Genomic DNA, 19,251 nt, shown 5'->3' on the forward strand with positions numbered 1-19,251 from the left:
TTAAACCCTTCTGAGCTAGACCTCTGCTATAAAAAATACAGCATCTAATTAACCATTTGTAAGAAATTCCATTTTTTTAATCTACTGTGACAATCTCCATCTTCTAATTGGTTTGTTTAGACCATTAACAGTTAAATTAATTGTTAATATGCTTAGATTAATATCTACCATAATTGTTACTGCTTTCTCTTAGTTGCCCTTACTGTTTTTCTATTTTTGTACATTTCTCTTTCTTTGCCTTTTATGGTTTTAATTGAACATTTTAGATTATTTCATTTTCTCTCCTCTCTTAGAATGTAAGTTACAGCTCATATTTTTACTTTTTTAATGGATACCTTAGAATTTGCAACATACGTTTATGACTTATCCAAGTTATCTTTGAAATAACACCTTACCACTTCACAGGTGGTACGAATACCATAAAATCACAAAATAGTCCTATTTTCACTCTCTCGTTCCTTGTATCATTGCTGTCATTCATTTACTTATATATAATAAGTAATATGCTATACATATTTTATATATGATATATTTTATATAAAGTGTATATGTAAGCATACAAAATTTAGTACACTGTTTCTATTATAATTTTGAATAAATTTATTTGTTAAATAGGAAAAAGACAAATATGGGTTTTTATTTATTTTTACTTATTCCTTCTTCAATAGTTTTCTTTCTTTTTCTTTTTTTTTCATTTTATTTATTTTGTGTGTGTGTGAGAGATGGAGTCTTGCTCTGTCACTCAGGCTGGAATGCAGCGGTCTGATCTCAGCTCACTGCGACCTTCGGCTCACTCCAACCTCAGCCTCCTGGGCTCAAGTGATTGTTTTAACTAAGTCTCCCAGGTAGCTGGGACTACAGGTAGGTGGCATGATATCTGGCTAATTTTCGTATTTTCAGTAGAGATAGGGTTTTTCCTTGTTGGCCAGGCTGATCGTGAACTCCTGGCCTCAAGTGATCCGCTTTCCTTGACCTCCCAAATTGCTGGGATTACAGTGTGAGCCACCATGCCCAGCCATCTTCTTTATGCATATTTGAGTTCCTGATAATTATCACTTTCCTTTTCTCTAAAGACCTTTTTTAATTTAAAAAAAAATCTCTTGTATGGCAAGTCTACTGGCAAAAAAATTATTTAAATGTTGATTTGTTTGAGATTAATTCTTCTTTACTGAAAAATAATTTAGCAGGTTACAGAATTCTAGGTTGGGGGAATGTTCTCTCAATACTTGAAATATTTTATTCCACTCTCTTTTCACTTGCTTGGCTTTTTAGAACACTCAGATGTGATTCTGATTTTTGTTCTTCTATAAGTAAGGTGTTTTATTCCTCTACCTTCTCTCAGAAATTTTTCTTTATCTTTGCTTTCCCAAAGTTTGAAAATAATATGCCTAGCTTTAGAGTTTCGGCACTTATTTTGTTCAGTGTTCTCTGAGCTTCTGATATGTATGGTTTGGTGTCTGACATTAATCTGGGGACAATTTCAATCATTATTGGGTCAAATATATGTTCTGTTCCTTATTGTGTTTCTTGTCAATCTGGTAATCTCATTATATCTATAGTATACTTTTTGTAGTTGTCCTACAGGTCTTTAATATTCTTTTCTATTTTTGATTTTGTTCTCTTTGCTTTACAATTTTTAAAGTTTCCATTGATATATCCTCAAGCTGAGAGATTCTTTCCTCCATGGTATCCAGTCTATCAACAAACCCATAAAGGCATTCTTCATTTCTGTTACAGTGTTTTTGATCTTCAGCATTTCTTTTTGGTTACTTCTTACAATTTTCATCTCTCCACTTACATTGTTCATCTGGTCTTGCATGATGCCTACTTTATCCATTAGTGTCCTAGCAACTTTTTTTTTTTTTTTTTTTTTTTTTTTTTTTTTTTTTTTTTTTTTTTGAGAAGGAGTCTTGCTCTGTAGCCCAGGCTGGAATATAGAGGCACAATCTTGGCTCACTGTATCCTCCATATCCTGGGTCCCTGTTCAAGCAATTCTCTTACCTCAGTCTCCCAAGTAGCTGGGAGCCACCATGTCTGGCTAATTTTTATATGTCTAGTAGAGATGGGGTTTCACCATGTTGGACAGTCTGGTCTTGAACTCCTGACCTCATGATCCGCCTACCTCGGCCTCCCAAAGTGCTGGGATTACAGGCGTGAGCCACTGCACCTGGCCTTCCTAGCATCTTAATCACAGTAGTTTTAAATACACAGTCTGATCATTTCAGTAGATCTGGCAGCTTTTTAATTTCAAATTATAAAATTAGTAGTCCTGAAAGAAAGAGAAGGAGGATGTGTTTAAATGTTGATGACATATTTTGATAACTGAATGACAGTCCTTATATTTTCTTTTTCTGTGAAGTTTATCTACAGCTAAAGGGAAGTTGAAAGATTTCTTAGAGCTATTTTCTTTGATCCTTTTAAAGAAAACCTTCGTCATTGTTGACATTGTGGTAATTATAACTGTTTATTTTCTCACCTGCAGGAAGTCTTTATTATTCATCTTTCTCACTATTTAAGTTCTTGGAAAAACAAATATCTATATCTCAGATTGCACAAACCTAAAAATATTTTTTAATGATTCAACATTATGAAAACTAAATGACTAAACACTGAAAAATCTATGATTAAATTTTAAAATAAAATACTATTTAATAGTACTACTTAACTGAGTTTTGTCTTTTATATTGATCCTAACAAGTGTCAGTAAGAACATTAAGGCAACATTATATGCATTACATTGAGCTTTACCAGGTTTATATTTTGGTTTTCATTTTTTTCAAGGCTATTCCATTTTTATGCTTCTTCTGCCTTTTTAAAAACTTAGACATGGAAAACACCTGGAAAACTACTTTACAAACAGAGCAACTGGATTTTAATTGGCAGAAAACCAGAGGAGAGGCAGAGAAGATACAGGGCTCTTAGCTAAGCCCTGGATCTCTTATAATATTATCAAGAGTAATTTTCTTAATATGCTGGAATAGAAGAAGACTTTTTTCAGATATTATGTTTTGGTGAAAAATAAACTGGTTACAAACAAATTTGGCAATATAAGGAAAGAACTACATCTTACAAAAAAGTTACAAAAGAATTACATAGTCACAATCATATCATCATTGATGCATTATCCATTCTCTCAACCACATTTTTATATTATTAAAAAAAACCTTAGATGTCATATAGTTATAAATGCACACAAAAAGAGAAGAAAAATGCAGAGGTGAATATTTTTATTATGTTGATGAGAAAATGTTGCTCTATCTTAATTTTTCTTCTACTGAGTTTTGCATATTTAAATGTTTAATTTTAGATTTGCATAAAATCATTCTATTTCAGTTATTTAACATGTTAAATAAACAAAACAGAAAGCAAACCAATCTCTAAAATAAGATAGTAATTACCTTTCTAAACACCATTAAATTCTTATATTAGAAGCTTTTTTAGTCAGTAATCTAAAATATTGAAAATTAATGGCTTAAATGGTAAAAGCCTCACATATTTTAGGATATGTTTAAATAGTATATATTTACATGCAATTGCCTTTTTAATTTTAGAAAAAATTACTTAAAATGATGTATTTTTATTAGATATTCTCAATATTTTTACTTATTCCTTTTGCTATTCTCTCTGATTTAATGTATTAAGAAATATATTAAATAATTTATTTAATAATTACCTAAGATTATCCCAAACTACTCCAATGCTCCCATTCAAAGCTTTAGTACTTTCTGAATGCTTAAAGTTTATAAAGTAATTAATTCTATTTTAAGCTTTCCATCTAAGCAAATTAATAAACTGTACCACGAAATAAATGAAATACTACTAGTAAACAACAATTTGTTCAAACTCAAATTAATAAAAAATCCAAACATTTGCATGCAATATTTTGAAAATAGTGTAAAGTAAGATAATGCAGTGGCTGAAAATATTATGTTTTTTTTTAATAACTCCCCTTTTATGTCAAGTCTTTTCATAAAAGTTTGGCTAAAAATTCAGAAGCAACATTAATCACCTACATTATAATGTTATATTACTGCACTTTACAACAATTTGTTCAGCATGAAATTTTCGAAGTGCTTTTTAACTTTTTTATTGAATGCAAATATAGTTAATTTTGAAGTGCATCTAATTTTATTTAGAAATTATTATTAAAATAAGAGTATTTTTATATCATAAACAGAACAAATAGAAAGTATTTTTTTGTAACTCTTATCTTGGATGTTCAGATCTTCAACAGAAGATTTAGGACCAATGAATATAGTGTTTAGCAAAATAGATAAGATTCATACTGTCACAGAGCTCGTGATCTAGTGCTTGAGATTATATTAAACAAGATACAATCACAAAAGTAGCATAACAAACTGTATTAGTTCATTCTCACACTGCTATAAAGACATACCCAAGGCGGGGTAATTATAAACAACAGAAGTTTAACTTCACTCACAGTTCCACATGGCTAGGGATGCCTCAGGAAACTAACAATTACAGTAAAATGGGAAGCAGGTACCTTCTTTACAAGGAGTCGGAAAAGAGAAGGGAAAGTGAAGGGGAATAACAGGAGCAAGATGTTCTGAAACAGGTACGAAGAAATAGGCAAAATATATGGGACAATAGTTTCAACATACTGGACATCAGGCAACAAAGAATAGTGATTTCCTAGAAATTGGGAAAAAAATAATTTGATGCCTACAATATTTGTGATGTGTATCCAGGCTACAATCTAAGGAAGAGAAACTCAGGTGAAGTTCAGAAATCACCATTAATTTATTCAACAAATATTTTAACGCCCTTTATGTTTAGATAATATTACAAGCAGTGAATAAGTTTATATTCTTGCCTTCATATAGTCTGAGTTAGGACGGATGGTCAAGTGCAATACACTTGACATTTCCAAGGATAGTTCTTGGCAATGGCATACTACTACTATCTGTCTGCCATACTTCATGTTTAGTCTAGTTGAAATTTTGCCATTTTACTTTATAATACTTTATTTCTATTCATCTGCCACCTATATTCTTGGAAGTTATACTGTATCATTTATCTTCAATACTAATTTTATCTTGGCACATTGTAGGTATTCAGTGATTTGTTAAGCATTGTTACATATGCTATTATAAAGGTAGATTTGAGTTTTGTAAGAACATATTTGATGCAACCCAATGTATTTGGGTTCAAATACTTTTATTTCATTTGATATAAGTAAAACTTTGAAAAGGTTTTTAATACATTTTTAACATAGTTGTCACTTGTTTAAATGAGTCTAATAATAAAATCTTAACAAGGTTGTCATGAGGATTAAATAAAATATTACATATAAATGTTTAGTTTGGAAGTGAAGGACTTTGCACATGTTTGTATTACTGTTACAGTTATCATTATTTAGAAGCAAAGCAAGTGAAGCTGCAATGGAAACGTTTTAAAACCAATATCTGATGGCTAATAAATGTTTTTTGTTGTGTTCAATGTGGAAGTCATATGTGAGTTTGGTAACAAAAATTACAAAGAAAAGTAAAGGCTGGAACTTCCTACTTCTTAACATTTTATGTGTTCAAAGTTTTGGAAGGTAGTAACATTTTTGAAGGAAAAAAGCTTTTATATATTAAAAAATTGTGTAAATTGCTGTGATAATAATATCACCTCTAACAATTTCATTAAAGTTATCAGGTTGAAATGTTTTCATTTTAATTCTGTTGTAGCCACTTAATAAAGTCCTTTCTTGGTTAATGTATTCATGACAATTTGGCTAAGAAACTCTATATTTACCTTTGCGACTACTTAATAAATGGATCGATTTACTTAAAGCAAACAATAACAGTTTGGATATTTGTCTTTCAGAGTGCAGTTTTAACCCAAATTATCTACAAAATAGTATATTTATGTTTATCAGAAATATTTATCTTGTTTTTGTGTCTCTCATACTTCCAGGAATACTCCATGAAAAAAAAAAACCACAAAGCTATTGTCTAAAAATTACGTGCAATCTTGAATCCTACTAATAATTATGCGAGTTTTATAATATATACACACACACATATGTGTGTGTGTTTATGTATGTATATCTATTTACCTATTTATCTTAGTTCATTTTGTGTTACTATAAAGGAATATCTGAGGCTGGGTAACTTATAAAGGGAAAGGTTGATTTGGCTTATGATTCCGAAGTCTCAAAAAGTTCAAGAATGGACAACTGCATCTGGTATGGGCCTCAGGCTTCTTACACTCATGGTGAAAGATGAAGAGGAGCTGGCTGTGAAGAGATCACATGGGGAGAGAGGATGCAAGAGGGAGACAGGGGAGAAGGTGTCAGCCTCTTTTTAATGACTAGCTCCCCTAGGAGCTAATAAAGTGATAACTCACTTACCCCAGAGGGAGGCCATTAATCTATTCATGAGGAATCAGCCCTCATGACCCATACACTTCCCATTAGACCCCAACTTCAAACTTTGGGGATCAAATTTCAACATTAAATTTGGAAGAGTCATTCAAACCATAGCGCTGTCTGTCTGTCTATCTATCATCATTATCACAGCTATAACTTAACTCATTCTTCCTCATTATAAAAAAAAATTTTTTTTTGAGATGGAGTCTTACTTTGTCACCAGAATGGAGTGCAGTGGCATGATCTCAGCTCACTGCAACCTCTGCCTCCTGGGTTCAAGTGATTCCCCTGCCTCAGCCTTGCAGCAAAACTTCTTAGGTTTTAAAATTCCCTCAGCATTTATATAGAACAAAATGCCATAGAACAGAATTAACTAGCTGTAATTTTAAGATGTTTAAATAATATATGGAGCATAGCTACATGATGTGAATGCCAAATATTACAACTGAAATGTCTTCATGTAGTCATTAAAGCATATGGAATATACATTTATAACTTCTTAAATATTTATTTTGAATGTAATACATGTCCTCTAGATTCTGCTGTCATTTTATGAAGCCTCAAATTGGAAGGATAGATAAGCTTTTATGGAGCATTTACTGAAGATTCTTGCATAAAGAAAGTGATGTTTGGCCAATTATCAAAGTGAGATTTAAATCTTGTTTTAATTATGTTAATTGTGCTCAGGTATAATACACAACTTCCTATTGCAAAAGATAAATTGTGTTTAGTTATTGGCATTGTTTTCTTTCTCAGGAGTTTTGAACATGTCTTTAAGATTGCAATAGTAATCAAAATAGGAACACTTCTTGCTCACTATAGAAAATAAACAAAGTCAATTGTGTTGCAATTCTAAGTACTTTCCACTAAAGAAATAGACACATCAAATGGAGGTCATATCACATACAGCTAAACTCAGCAATCTCTTTCTTAAGCAACACCGTGATATTTGGTACTGTGAGGGATAGGATGGCAAAGTAAGGTATTTGATAGCAAATGCATTAAATCAGTTATTAGTGTAGCTTTGTTGAATATTTTGTATTTAAATATATAAATATTTAGTAATATGAAGTACACTAGGGGTACTGCCACAGTGATAGTAATGTAGGATTTCACTCAATGTTTCAAATACAGTTAATAAACATAGCTTTCCATTTTTTTAATAGATGAAATTATAGTCTACTGTGTATGTTTATATTCCCTAGAAATATTGTTTGAAATTATGGCTTTTTATTTAAAAGGAGTATTGACACTACTTGAAATATATCAAACATGAATTAAACAATATTTAACTCATTCTAAATGGTTATAAATTGCTTTTATTATAAAAATGTTAATTTTCTAAATGAATTTAATCCAAGTCAAAACTATAAGATCCATAAAGTCTGATTCACTAGCAGTTTTTTCATGTTTCAGCAAAGGCTTAAATTATTTGTTAATTATTGTACTTAGAAACTAAGGTCATTCTGTGGTTATTTTTAATAGATTCACTTTATAATAAAAAGTATATTTATAAAATTGGATTTTAGTGAAATTTAATCTAATCCATTTTGGTCACAGTCTCATGTATCACACAGCACAGAATGAATATTCAAAAAAAATCATAAATAGATTTCCACCAAGATGACCAAATAGGAACAGCTCTGGTGACCAGCTCCCAGCTAGAGTGATGCACAAGGTGAGTGATCTCTGCATTTTCAACTGAGGTACCAGGTTCAACTCATTGGTAGTGGTGAGACAGTGGGTACAGCACAAGGAGGGCAAGCCGAAACAGAGTAGGAAGTTGCCTTACCCAAGAAGCACAAGAGTTCCAGAGAACTCCCTCTCCTAGCCAAGGGAAGCCATTAGGGACTTCTCTTGGGACTCTAGCACTCTGGCTTAGATACTGTGCTTTTCCCATGGTCTTCACAACCCACAGACCAGGAGATTCCCTAAGTGCAATCAAATTAGGACTCAGGATTAAAAAACTCACTCAAAACCACACAACTACAAGAAAACTGAACAATCTGCTCCTGAATAATTAAATGAAGGCAGAAATAAAGATGTTCTTGGAAACCAATGAGAACAAAGGCACAATGTACCAGAATCTCTGGGTCACATTTAAAGCAGTGTGTAGAGGAAAATTTATAGCACTAAATGCCCATGAGACAAATGAGGGAAAATCTAAATTTGACACTCTAACATCAAGATTAAAAGAAATAGAGGAGCAAGATCAAACAAATTCAAAACCTAGCAAAAGACAAGACAAGAAATAACTAAGATCAGAGCAGAACTGAAGGAGACAGAGACACACACACACAAAAAAAAAAAAAAACACAAAAAATCAATGAAGGCAGAAGCTGTTGTTTTGAAAAGATCAATAAAATAGATAGACTACTAGCCAGGCTAATAAAGAAGAAAAGAGAGAAGAATCAAATAGATGCAATAAAAAATAATAAAGGGGATATCACCATAGATCCCACAGAAATACGAACTACCATCAGAGAATACTATAAACACCTCTATGCAAATAGACCAGTAAATCTAGAAAAAAAAAAAAAAAAAACTGATAAACTCCTGGACACTTACACTCTCCCAAGACTAAACCAGGAGGAAGTCAAATCCCTGAATAGACCAATAACAAGGTCTGAAATTGAGGCAGCAATTAATAGCCTACCAACCAAAAAAAGTCCAGAACCAGATGGATTCATAGCCAAATCCTATCAGGCATACAATGAGGAGCTGGTACCATTTCTTCTGAAACTATTCCAAACAATACAAAAAGAGGGAATTCTGCCTAACTCATTTTATGAGACCAACATCATCCTGATACCAAAACCTAGGTGAGACACAAACCCCCCCAAACAAAATTTCAGGCCAATATTCATGATGAACATTGATGCAAAAATCTTCAATAAAATACTGGTAAACTGAATCAAACAGCACATCAAAAAGCTTATCCATCACAATCATGTTGACTTCATTCTGGGAATGCAAGGCTGGTTCAACATCTGCAAATCTAACAATGTAATCCATCACATAAACAGAAGCAAAGACAAAACCACATTATTATCTCAATAGATGCAGAGAAGGCCTTTGACAAAATTCAACAGCTTTTTATGCTAAAAACTTTCAATAAATTAGGTATCAATGGAACGTATCTCGAAATAATAACTATTGATGACAACCCACAGCCAATATCATACTGAATGGGCAAAAACTGAAAGCATTCCCTTTGAAAATGGGTACAAGACAAGGATGCCCTCTCACATCACTCCTATTCAACATAGTATTGAAAGTTCTGGCCAGGGCAATCAGGCAAGAAACAGAAATAAAGGATATTCAGTTAGGAAAAGAGGAAGTCAAATTGTCTCTATTTGCAGATGACATGATTGTATATTTAGAGGACCCCACTGTCTCAGCCCCAAATCTCCTTAAGCTGATAAGCAACTTCAGCAAAGTCTCAGGATACAAAATCAATGTGCAAAAATCACAGACATTTCAATATACCAATAACAGATAAACAGAGAGCCAAATCATGACCCATTCACAATAAAATACCTAGGAATACAACTAACAAGGGATGTGAAGGACCTCTTCAAAGAGAACTACAAACCACTGCTCAAGGAAACAAGAGAGGACATAAACAGATGGAAAAATATTCCATTCTCATGGTTAGAAAGAATCAATATCATGAAATGGCCATACTGTCCAAAGTAACTTACCGATTCAATGCTATCCCCCATCCAGCTACCATTGACTTTCTTCACAGAATTGGAAAAACCCACCTTAAGCTTTATATGGAACCAAAAAAGAGCCCACATAGCCAACACAATTCTAAGGAAAAAAAAAAAAAAAAAAGCTGGAGGCATCACCCTACCTGACTTCAAACTATACTGCAAGGCTACGGTAATCAAAAACAGCAAGCATGGTACTGGTACCAAAACAGAGATATAGACCAATGGAACAGAACAGAGGCCTCAGAAATAATGCCACACATCTACAAATATGTGATCTTTGACAAACTTGACAAAAACAAGCAATGAGGAAATAAATCCCTATTTAATAAATGGTGGTGGGAAAACTGGCTAGCCATATGCAAAAAGGTGAAACTGGATCTCTTCCTTACACCTTATACAAAAGATAACTTCAGATACATTAAAGATTTAAACATAAGACCTAACACCATAAAAACCCTAAAAGAAAACCTAGGCAATGCCATTCAGGACATGGATATGGGCAAGGAGCTCATGATTAAAACACGAACAGTAATGTCAACAAAAGCCAAAATAGACAAATGGGATCTAACTAAACTAACGAGCTTCTGCACAGCAAAAGAAACTATCATTAGAGTGAACTGGCAACGAACAGAATGGGAAAAAATTTTTATAATCTACCCATCTGACAAAGGGCTAATATCCAGAATCTACAAAGAACTTAAACAAATTTACAAGAAAAAAAAACAAACAATTCCATCAAAAAGTGGGCAAAGGATATGAAAAAATACTTCTCAAAATAAGACATTTATGCATCCAGCAAACATATGAAAAAAAGATCATCATCACTGGTCATTAGAGAAATGCAAATCAAAACCACATTGTGATACCATCTCACGCCAGTTAAAATGGCAATCATTAAAAACTCAGGGGACAATAGATTCTGGAGAGGATATGGAGTAATAGGAACACTTTTACAATGTTGTTGGGAGTGTAAATTAGTTCAACCATTGTGGAAGACAGTCTGGCGATTTCTCAAAGATCTAGAAATAGAAATACCATTTGATCCAGCAAACCCATTACTAGGTATATATCCAAAGGATTATAAATTATTCTATTATAAGGACACATGCACATGTATGTTTATTGTGACACTGTTTACAATAACAAAGACTTGAAACTAATCCAAATGCCCATCAATGATAGACTGGATAAAGAAAATGTGGCACATAAACACTACGGAATACTACGCTGCCATAAAAATGGATGAGTTCACATCCTTTGCAGGGACATGGAAAAGGCTGGAAACCATCATTCTCAGCAAACTGACACAAGAACGGAAAACGAAACACTGCATGTTCTCACTCATAAGTGGGTGTTGAACAATGAGAACACATGGACAGAAGGAGGGGAACATCTCACATTGGGGCCTGTCAGGGGGTGGGGGGCTAGAGGAAGAATAGGAGGGACTGGAGGAATAGGGGAGGGAGAGTATTAAGAAAAATACCTAATGTAGGTGACACGGGAATGGATGCAGCAAAACACCATGGCATTTGTATACCTATGTAACAAACCTGCACATCCTGCACATGTATCCCAGAACTTAAAGTATAATTTAAAAAATCATGAATAAAATGCTCAGCATGTCTGTCTGGTTGGTAATCTCTTTGTGTACATATTTTTGTAAAAATACTACCATGTTAACAGAAACCACTCTACTTTTTGGCATAATGATAATTATATTCTGAGGTACTGTATAATTGATGAATTAGTCATTTTTGTTGCTTATTGTTCATTCCTCCTCTACTAGAATGGAAATTTCATGAATGCAGAGATTACTATCATTCACTGACATATCCCACGTATCTAAAATAAAGCATGATATACAATAGATAATAAATATTGAATAAAATAGCTTGAATGAAATACTATAAGTGGCTTTATTCTGAAAATATTTTCAGACTTTCTTGCAATAGGTGATTTTTAAGCGCTGTATCTTAGTATTTGCTATCAGTAGAACAAAAAATTGAACAGATCAAAATCGCTGAGGAAAAAATTAAAATTTCTTCATTATCTCTATTAAAAATAATAACAGAAAAATGTGGTAACTTTGACATATTTATTTCATGCTGCCCTAAAACCTTCACTTAGCCAATAGAAAATGAGTAGTAATAACAACAGCATCAACAATAATCATAATAGCAACAATAATTTAAAAATACAAACCCATACAAGCAGAGAAAACAGGAGGAAAATTAGCAGTAGTTAAGAGATGGCTACATTTTGGAACTAACATCTGCGAATGAAAATTTAGGGAAGATGATTTCCTAGAATGCAGATATCTCAAAAATTCTGTTTATCCTACCAAAAATTTCTATGAAGAAGTGCCATTAGTCAAGTATTGTGGCACGTGCCTGTGGTCTCAGCTAATCGGGAAACTGAGCTGGGGGATTGCTTGAACTCAGGAGGCAGAGGTTGCAGTGAGCAGAGATTGCACCACTGCACTCCAGCTTGGACGACAGAACAAGAAATTGTCTCAAAAAAATTTTTTTTAATGTTTAAATTAAAATAAATAAATAAATAAAGTAGTGCCATGGGGAGGTGATGAAAATAGAAAAAAATATATTTAAAGAAACTAGAATCCTCTATATATGTTCTTAATCTAATATTACCTGGCTATTACCTGCCTGGAATCAGACAGCTGAAGGTTGTTATGTTAAAAAACATCTTATATCCTATAAGAAGAGTTCTCTAAGACAGCAGGCACAGCTAAGCAACATACAGAAATCACGGTATTTAAGGATAAAAATTCTACAAACAAACTGGAGAGACTTTACTCATCACCTGTTACTGCTAGGTTCCTACAAGGAACAGCGACAATGGTATATCCCTCAGAAAGAGATTGGAAGATTGCAATTGTAGATACTGACATTTGCATGCCATCTCTCAAAGTAGTCAATACTTAAAATTCATTCAGGAGTTAAAATGAGTAAAACAGAAATACATGAAATAAGATGGATGAAATTTCATAAGCATTATGTTGAGATAAAAATGTTTCAGTGTATATTCAATTTACAAACATTTTCCTCATATAAAACAATAATATATATTTAAGGAATAGGCATATGTATATGAATGTATAAAAACATAAATGGGAATGTATCACACCATGATAATAAGAGGTTATCGCCAGGAGGGTATCTACTAGGAAAGAATGGAATGTGTAAGTCTTATCTGTACCATTTTGTTAAAAAAGAAAACTAAAGCAAACCTGGGAAAAATTTTGTATTTTAGATTTTTTTTAATATATTTTAAAAATTTAAAAATAAAGATATTTTTTCTGCCTAAGGATGGAGTAAATAACAGCATCTGGCTATTTCAGGACACTAAATTGCTGAAAGAGAAATGGGTGCTAGGTAAACATAGGACACCAAAAGGCCATTTCCTGAAGCATTCGCAATGAGGGCTGAGCAAGATGACAATGTCCTCCTTCATGACACCAGAAATCCAAGAATGGCATCTTTTATATTACTTAAAAGTGTCAGAATCAGGATGTCAAGAACATGGGAAGGTATTGACAGCACTAAAGCATCAATGTAGAGTTTTACACAAGTAGTTAAAAAGACTGAGAGGCACTGATAATAAAACAGTGAGGAAGAATTTAAGCAGAAGGAAGAAAATACTAACTGATTTGATGCCTAACTGAATATAACTGTTAAATTAAATTTAACTAAATCTGCCTCCTTGTATATTTTTAATTCAATTGAATGATTTTTTTGTACATAGTGAACTTTATCTAACTGGATGTATAATCTACTTTTGTGCCAATTATCGAGTTTTAGCCAATCAAAGATAGCAAACTATTAAAACTGTACTAAAATAAGACAAAATCCAAATTGTTATTTATCTGGCTGTTTCAGTACTTCACTTCTGTTTTCTCTATACCACATTCATTTCCCTATCCATGAACCTTCTTTGACCAAGAGAGAGCACTGGACTGTCTCTGAACCTATTTTAGTTCAGGAAATGCCCAATTTATGAATCGTCCTTTGCTTGATTAAATTTTGTTAAATTTAAGGTTTTTCTTTTAACACAACTCTATATAGGCTAATGTCTGGGTGGCTTAGTACAGCAAAGCAAAAAGGAAAGTCATATTTCTGGTTGCCCATAGTACATCAATCGCATGAAAATAAGAAAATTCAAATAGCAGTTGAATGCAGTTCTTTCTTGTGTATTCTTTCCAATCAGTAACAAAGAACCTAACCATTAGACTTGATAAGAAGATAGTTCAGAAAGAGGCATATAAAGAAATGGGTACAGTTCAGAAACTACAATAGAACAGTGGGTTTTGTACTGTTCTAAGGAACAATGACATTCTGTAGAGGTATTGCAGGATCAGTCAAGTTATATGAAAAGAAAACTGGGAAACTGTTATTTATTCAAGCTTCTTCTCCTGTGTTCATCAGAAAAACTCCATTTTTATTTGTTTTACATATTGGAGATATATATAATGTTTGGAGGTAAAAGGCTATAATTGACTAAAGGACATATAAATAATAGGATAGCTTTATAAGTGTGCCTGACTTCAACATTTCTTAAAAAAGATTTTAAAGAGAGATTAGTATCATTTTTTAAAAATAAATGCTAGTGATATTTTAAAAGATATAAGATTTTTATGAAAGTCTTATGGACATTACATTTAACTAATCTAGCCCAAATTGATTATTAATTCCACATAAAGTGAAATTCTGCTTCTAGTATCTAGATTGTCAATCTTTTTAAAAAATGAATTTGCATAACAGATAACTTTAATTGGTAGTGATTTAAACAATGTGGTGAAAATTCAGAGTGTCTCGATGATGGCCAATGAGCTTGAAAACACACAAAGATGATTGAGAGAGATATGATAAATATGTAAATACAGAGATTTAGAGGTAAATATTTTTACTTTTTTCTAATTTTACACACTGTCCTGATATTACTTTTTAAATTAAAACTTGTCTTGGATACCAGATATGAAGAGGGGACACCAGTATAGATTCTATAACATCAAAAGAATAATAAAGAAATAATATTAACAACTTTATAGCCATACATTTAATAACCTAGATTAAATTAAAAAAAAATATTCTCAGCAAACTGACACAAGAACAGAAAATCAAGCACTGCATGTTCTCACTCATAAGTGGGTGCTGAACAATGAGAACACATGGACACAGGGAGGCAAATATCACACACCAGGACCAGTCAGGGGGTGGTGGCCTAAAGGAAGGATAGCTGGGGGTGGGGGATAAGGATAAGGAAGGGATAGCATTAGCAGAAATACCTAATGTAGATGACAGTGTGATGGAGGCAGCAAACCACCATGGCACATATATACCTATGTAACAAACCTGCATGTTCTGTACATGTACCCCAGAATTTAAAGTATAATTAAAAAAAATTGTCTGAAAAACACAATTTGTGAAAATTCAGACAAGAAGAAATAGCCAGTCAGAATAACTCGTACCTATTATAAAGAAATACTATCAATAATTAACAACCTTCTTAAATAGAAAGTACCAATCCCAGATGGGTCCACTGGTGAAATATAACAAACATTTATGAAAAATATTATAACAATTACTTACAATCTTTTTCAGAGACAGAATCAGAGGGAATACTCCCTAACTCATTCAATGAGGCTAATGTTAAAACAGCACAATAATATTACAACAAATAAAAACTACATACCAATGTCTCACATGAGTGTATATGCAAAAATCCTCAATAAAATATAAGCAAACTCAATCCAACAGTGCATAAAAAGAACTATACAGTATGGAAAGTGAGGTTTATTCCATGAATGCAAGACTGGATCAGCATTTGAAAAATCACTTAATGCAATCATTAACATGAATAGGTTAAAGAAGAAAAATCACACAACCATATCAATTGTTGTAGAAAAGCATTTGGCAAAACTCAATACTCATTTGTAATAAAACACTCAGTAGGCCAGGAATAAAAGAGACTTTCTCAACTTGATAACGAATACGTATAAAAACCTGCAGCTAACATCATACTTAATGAAATAGATGCTTTCCTCCTGAGATCAAGAACAAAGGAAGAAAATCCCCTCTCATCACTGCTTTTCAACATCAAACTTGAAGTACTAGAAATCACAAGAAGATAAGGAAATAAAGGGTATTTAAATTAGAAGGAAAGAAATAAAACTGCCTTTGTTGGTAGATGACATAATTATCTAAGTTGGAAACCTGAAAAAATTAATGAAAAAACCTGTTGAAACTCAAGAGGTAATATAGCAGCGTTGCAGGATACAAGTTTAATACACAAAATTCAATCACATTCTTATATACCAGAAATGAAAAAGTAGAAATGGAATTAAAAACACAATATCATTGACATAAGTATCCCCAAAATGCAATACTTAGGTATAAATTTAACAAAATATATACAAGACATATATGAGAAAAACTGTGAAATGCTGATAAAAGAAATTAAAGAGCTAAAGTCACTGAGGAATATTCCATGTTCATAGATAGAAAAATGCAATATTGTCTAGATGTCAGGTTTTTTTAACTTGATGTATAGATTCAATGCAATCTCATTCAAAATGCCAGCAAGCTATTTTGTGGACATTGCCAAACTATTCCTAAAGTTTGTATGGAGAGGCAAAAGACACAGAATAACCAACATATTGAAGAAGAACAAAGTTGAAGAACAGACACAACCCAATGTCGACTTATCATAAAGCTACGGTGATGAAGATACTATAGTTTTGACAAAAGAATAGACAAATGTATTGTTGGAAAAGAGTAAAGAACCCAGAAATAGACTTATGAAAATATTGCCAATTGATCTTTGACAAATGAAGCAAGGCAAAACAATGCAGCAAAAATTGTCTTTTCAACAAAATGGTGCTGAAACAATTAGATATCTACATAAAAATTAAACATAGACACAGACTTTATACTCTCCACAAAAGTTAACTTAAAACACATGATGTAAAATGCAAAACCATGAAACTCCTATAAGATAACACAAATCTAGATGACTCAATATGGCAGTGATTTTTTAGATATAACACAAAACACACAATCTGCAAAATAAATCATTAGTAATCTAAAATCCCTTAAAAATCAAGATTTTCTGTTGAAGGAATGAGAAGGCAATTCATAGATGGGAAGAAAATGTTTGCAAAATATATATCTCAAAAAGGACTGTTACCCAAAATATACAAAGAACTCTTAAAACTCAACCAGAAAACAGGTAACCCAACTAAAAAATAATGGGTGAAATATCTAACAGCACACTAAAGAATATCTACAGATGGAGAATAAGTATATAAAAAGACATTCAGTATCATATGTTATTAGTGGTTGGGGTTCCACCATCTTATTTTGCTGCCACCTGAGATTGTTGTTTTTGTTTGTAGGTCTCCATTAAAGGTTTATTTCTAAGAAACCGAATTTGTCAGCCTCTTTCTTCAGCCTCTCAGTTTCCGTGGACCATGAGGACAAGTGTGCCTCTTCCTCTTCAATGCTACTCTCCCATGGAAGATTTGTTACATTAACGTATTTGTGAATGACAAGCCTTGGCTTTTTATTTGACAGTGCTGTTTCCCTAATTGATCATTGGGCTGATATAGCTTGTAGCAAAGCTGACATGCAGATGGAATTAAGCTTTTGAAATCAACCCAGTAGTCCCATAGACTGTTCTTTTGGATAAATGTAGAAATTGACCTTTCTAGTCTTAAAGCTTGAAACTTATATTTGTTATATCTGAGTTCCTTCCTCCAGAAAGGACTTAGGCTTCTTAAAAACAAAAAAAGTATCAAAGAACTGAAACTCACCAGATCACCATATCCAGACAATAAGACTTTGGACCCCTAATACATCATGATTTCTCCCTTACCCGCTCCCTAGTTTTCTTATAAAGCAAGAATGAACATTGTTACATTTCTCTTTTGCTATGTAAACTCCTGGTTCTAATTTTACAGAGAGATGGATTTGAGACTGGCCTCCCAACTCCTTGGCTGCAGCACCCAAGTAAAGCCTTCTTCCTTGACAATACTTGCCGTCTCAGTGATTGGCTTTCTGTACTGTGAGCAGCAGTACCTTGACTGAACCCCTGGTGTTTTGGTAACATTTGGACAGCTCAGGTTCTCATTTCTATCTGTACACCTTTGCCCTTCTCTCCCTGCTGTAGGTGTAGGGTCCCTCGTATTATTTCTAACCAAAGAACTGTAGAATAAATTTAGGTACACTCAGGTGGCATTAGCATTTTAGTCTTATTTTCTAATTGGTAAGTGAAAGGCTTTGTTATGTATGAAAGATACAAGTCAGATGGAAAGAATTTTCCTGAGGAAAGAGTAGACAATTGCTACTGAAAGTTCAAAACAGAAGCATCTTCCTTCTTTGATGTGAACACTACGCATATGCATTGGTCTTGCAGGGAGTTCTTTTAAGATTCTTTGGAAATAGCTTGTGTTTGGGCAAAACACTTTAATTCCTACTTTTTCTCACAGGAAGATGGGGTTGAGAAAAATGAGTAGAAAGGGAGAAAGCAAGCAGGAATTTTTACTAAGTCCTGTTGATTCTTCCTCCTACCTGTCTTTCATGAGATTAATAGAGATGAAAAAAGACCTGGGAGACATATTAACTAAACGCCACATATGGATTTTTATTCTGATCTGAACAAAGCAGCTGGAACAATTTGGGGAAAGTAAACATGGACTGTGTATTAGATAATATTAAGGAATTATAGTAAATTTCATTGACAGTGATCAAAGGATTGTGGTTTTGGTAAATCAACTAAGTTCTTACATATTAGAAGTTAACAGGAAATTAGGTAAGATAAAATAATGTTGTCTATGATTCGCTCCAAAATAGGAAAAATAAAGTGGAGAACAGTTAAAACAAGAACAGCCAAATATTGACAATAATTGAAGATGAGTGATAGATACATGGGAGTTTATTATATCATTCATTCTACTTTTATACTTAGTTCTGTAATAAATAGTTTTAATAATTAGAAAAATAACACATTGTTAAAGAACTGCAAGACAACAGTGAGAGAGCACTACATGCCATTAGAATAGACAAAATTTAAAGTGCTGACAACACTAAATGCTGACAATAACTGGGAGCAACAGGAGTTCTAATTCATTGTTGCTGGGAA

At 32.9% G+C, this 19,251-nt stretch overlaps 1 long non-coding RNA gene across 1 annotated transcript in view; it reads right to left on the reverse strand.

The window, feature by feature from the left end:
- Positions 1-19,251, reverse strand: part of LOC116550656 — a 557,810-nt gene that overhangs the window by 114,086 nt on the left and 424,473 nt on the right. Inside the window, exon 2 of the long non-coding RNA XR_004268519.1 lies at positions 8,087-8,095. This is a non-coding gene — a long non-coding RNA (uncharacterized LOC116550656). The remainder of the gene's footprint in view (positions 1-8,086; positions 8,096-19,251) is intronic.

Source organism: Sapajus apella, unplaced genomic scaffold (genome assembly GCF_009761245.1).
Source record: "Sapajus apella isolate SASKATOON/1434 unplaced genomic scaffold, GSC_monkey_1.0 scaffold1, whole genome shotgun sequence".
NCBI lineage: Eukaryota > Metazoa > Chordata > Mammalia > Primates > Cebidae > Sapajus > Sapajus apella.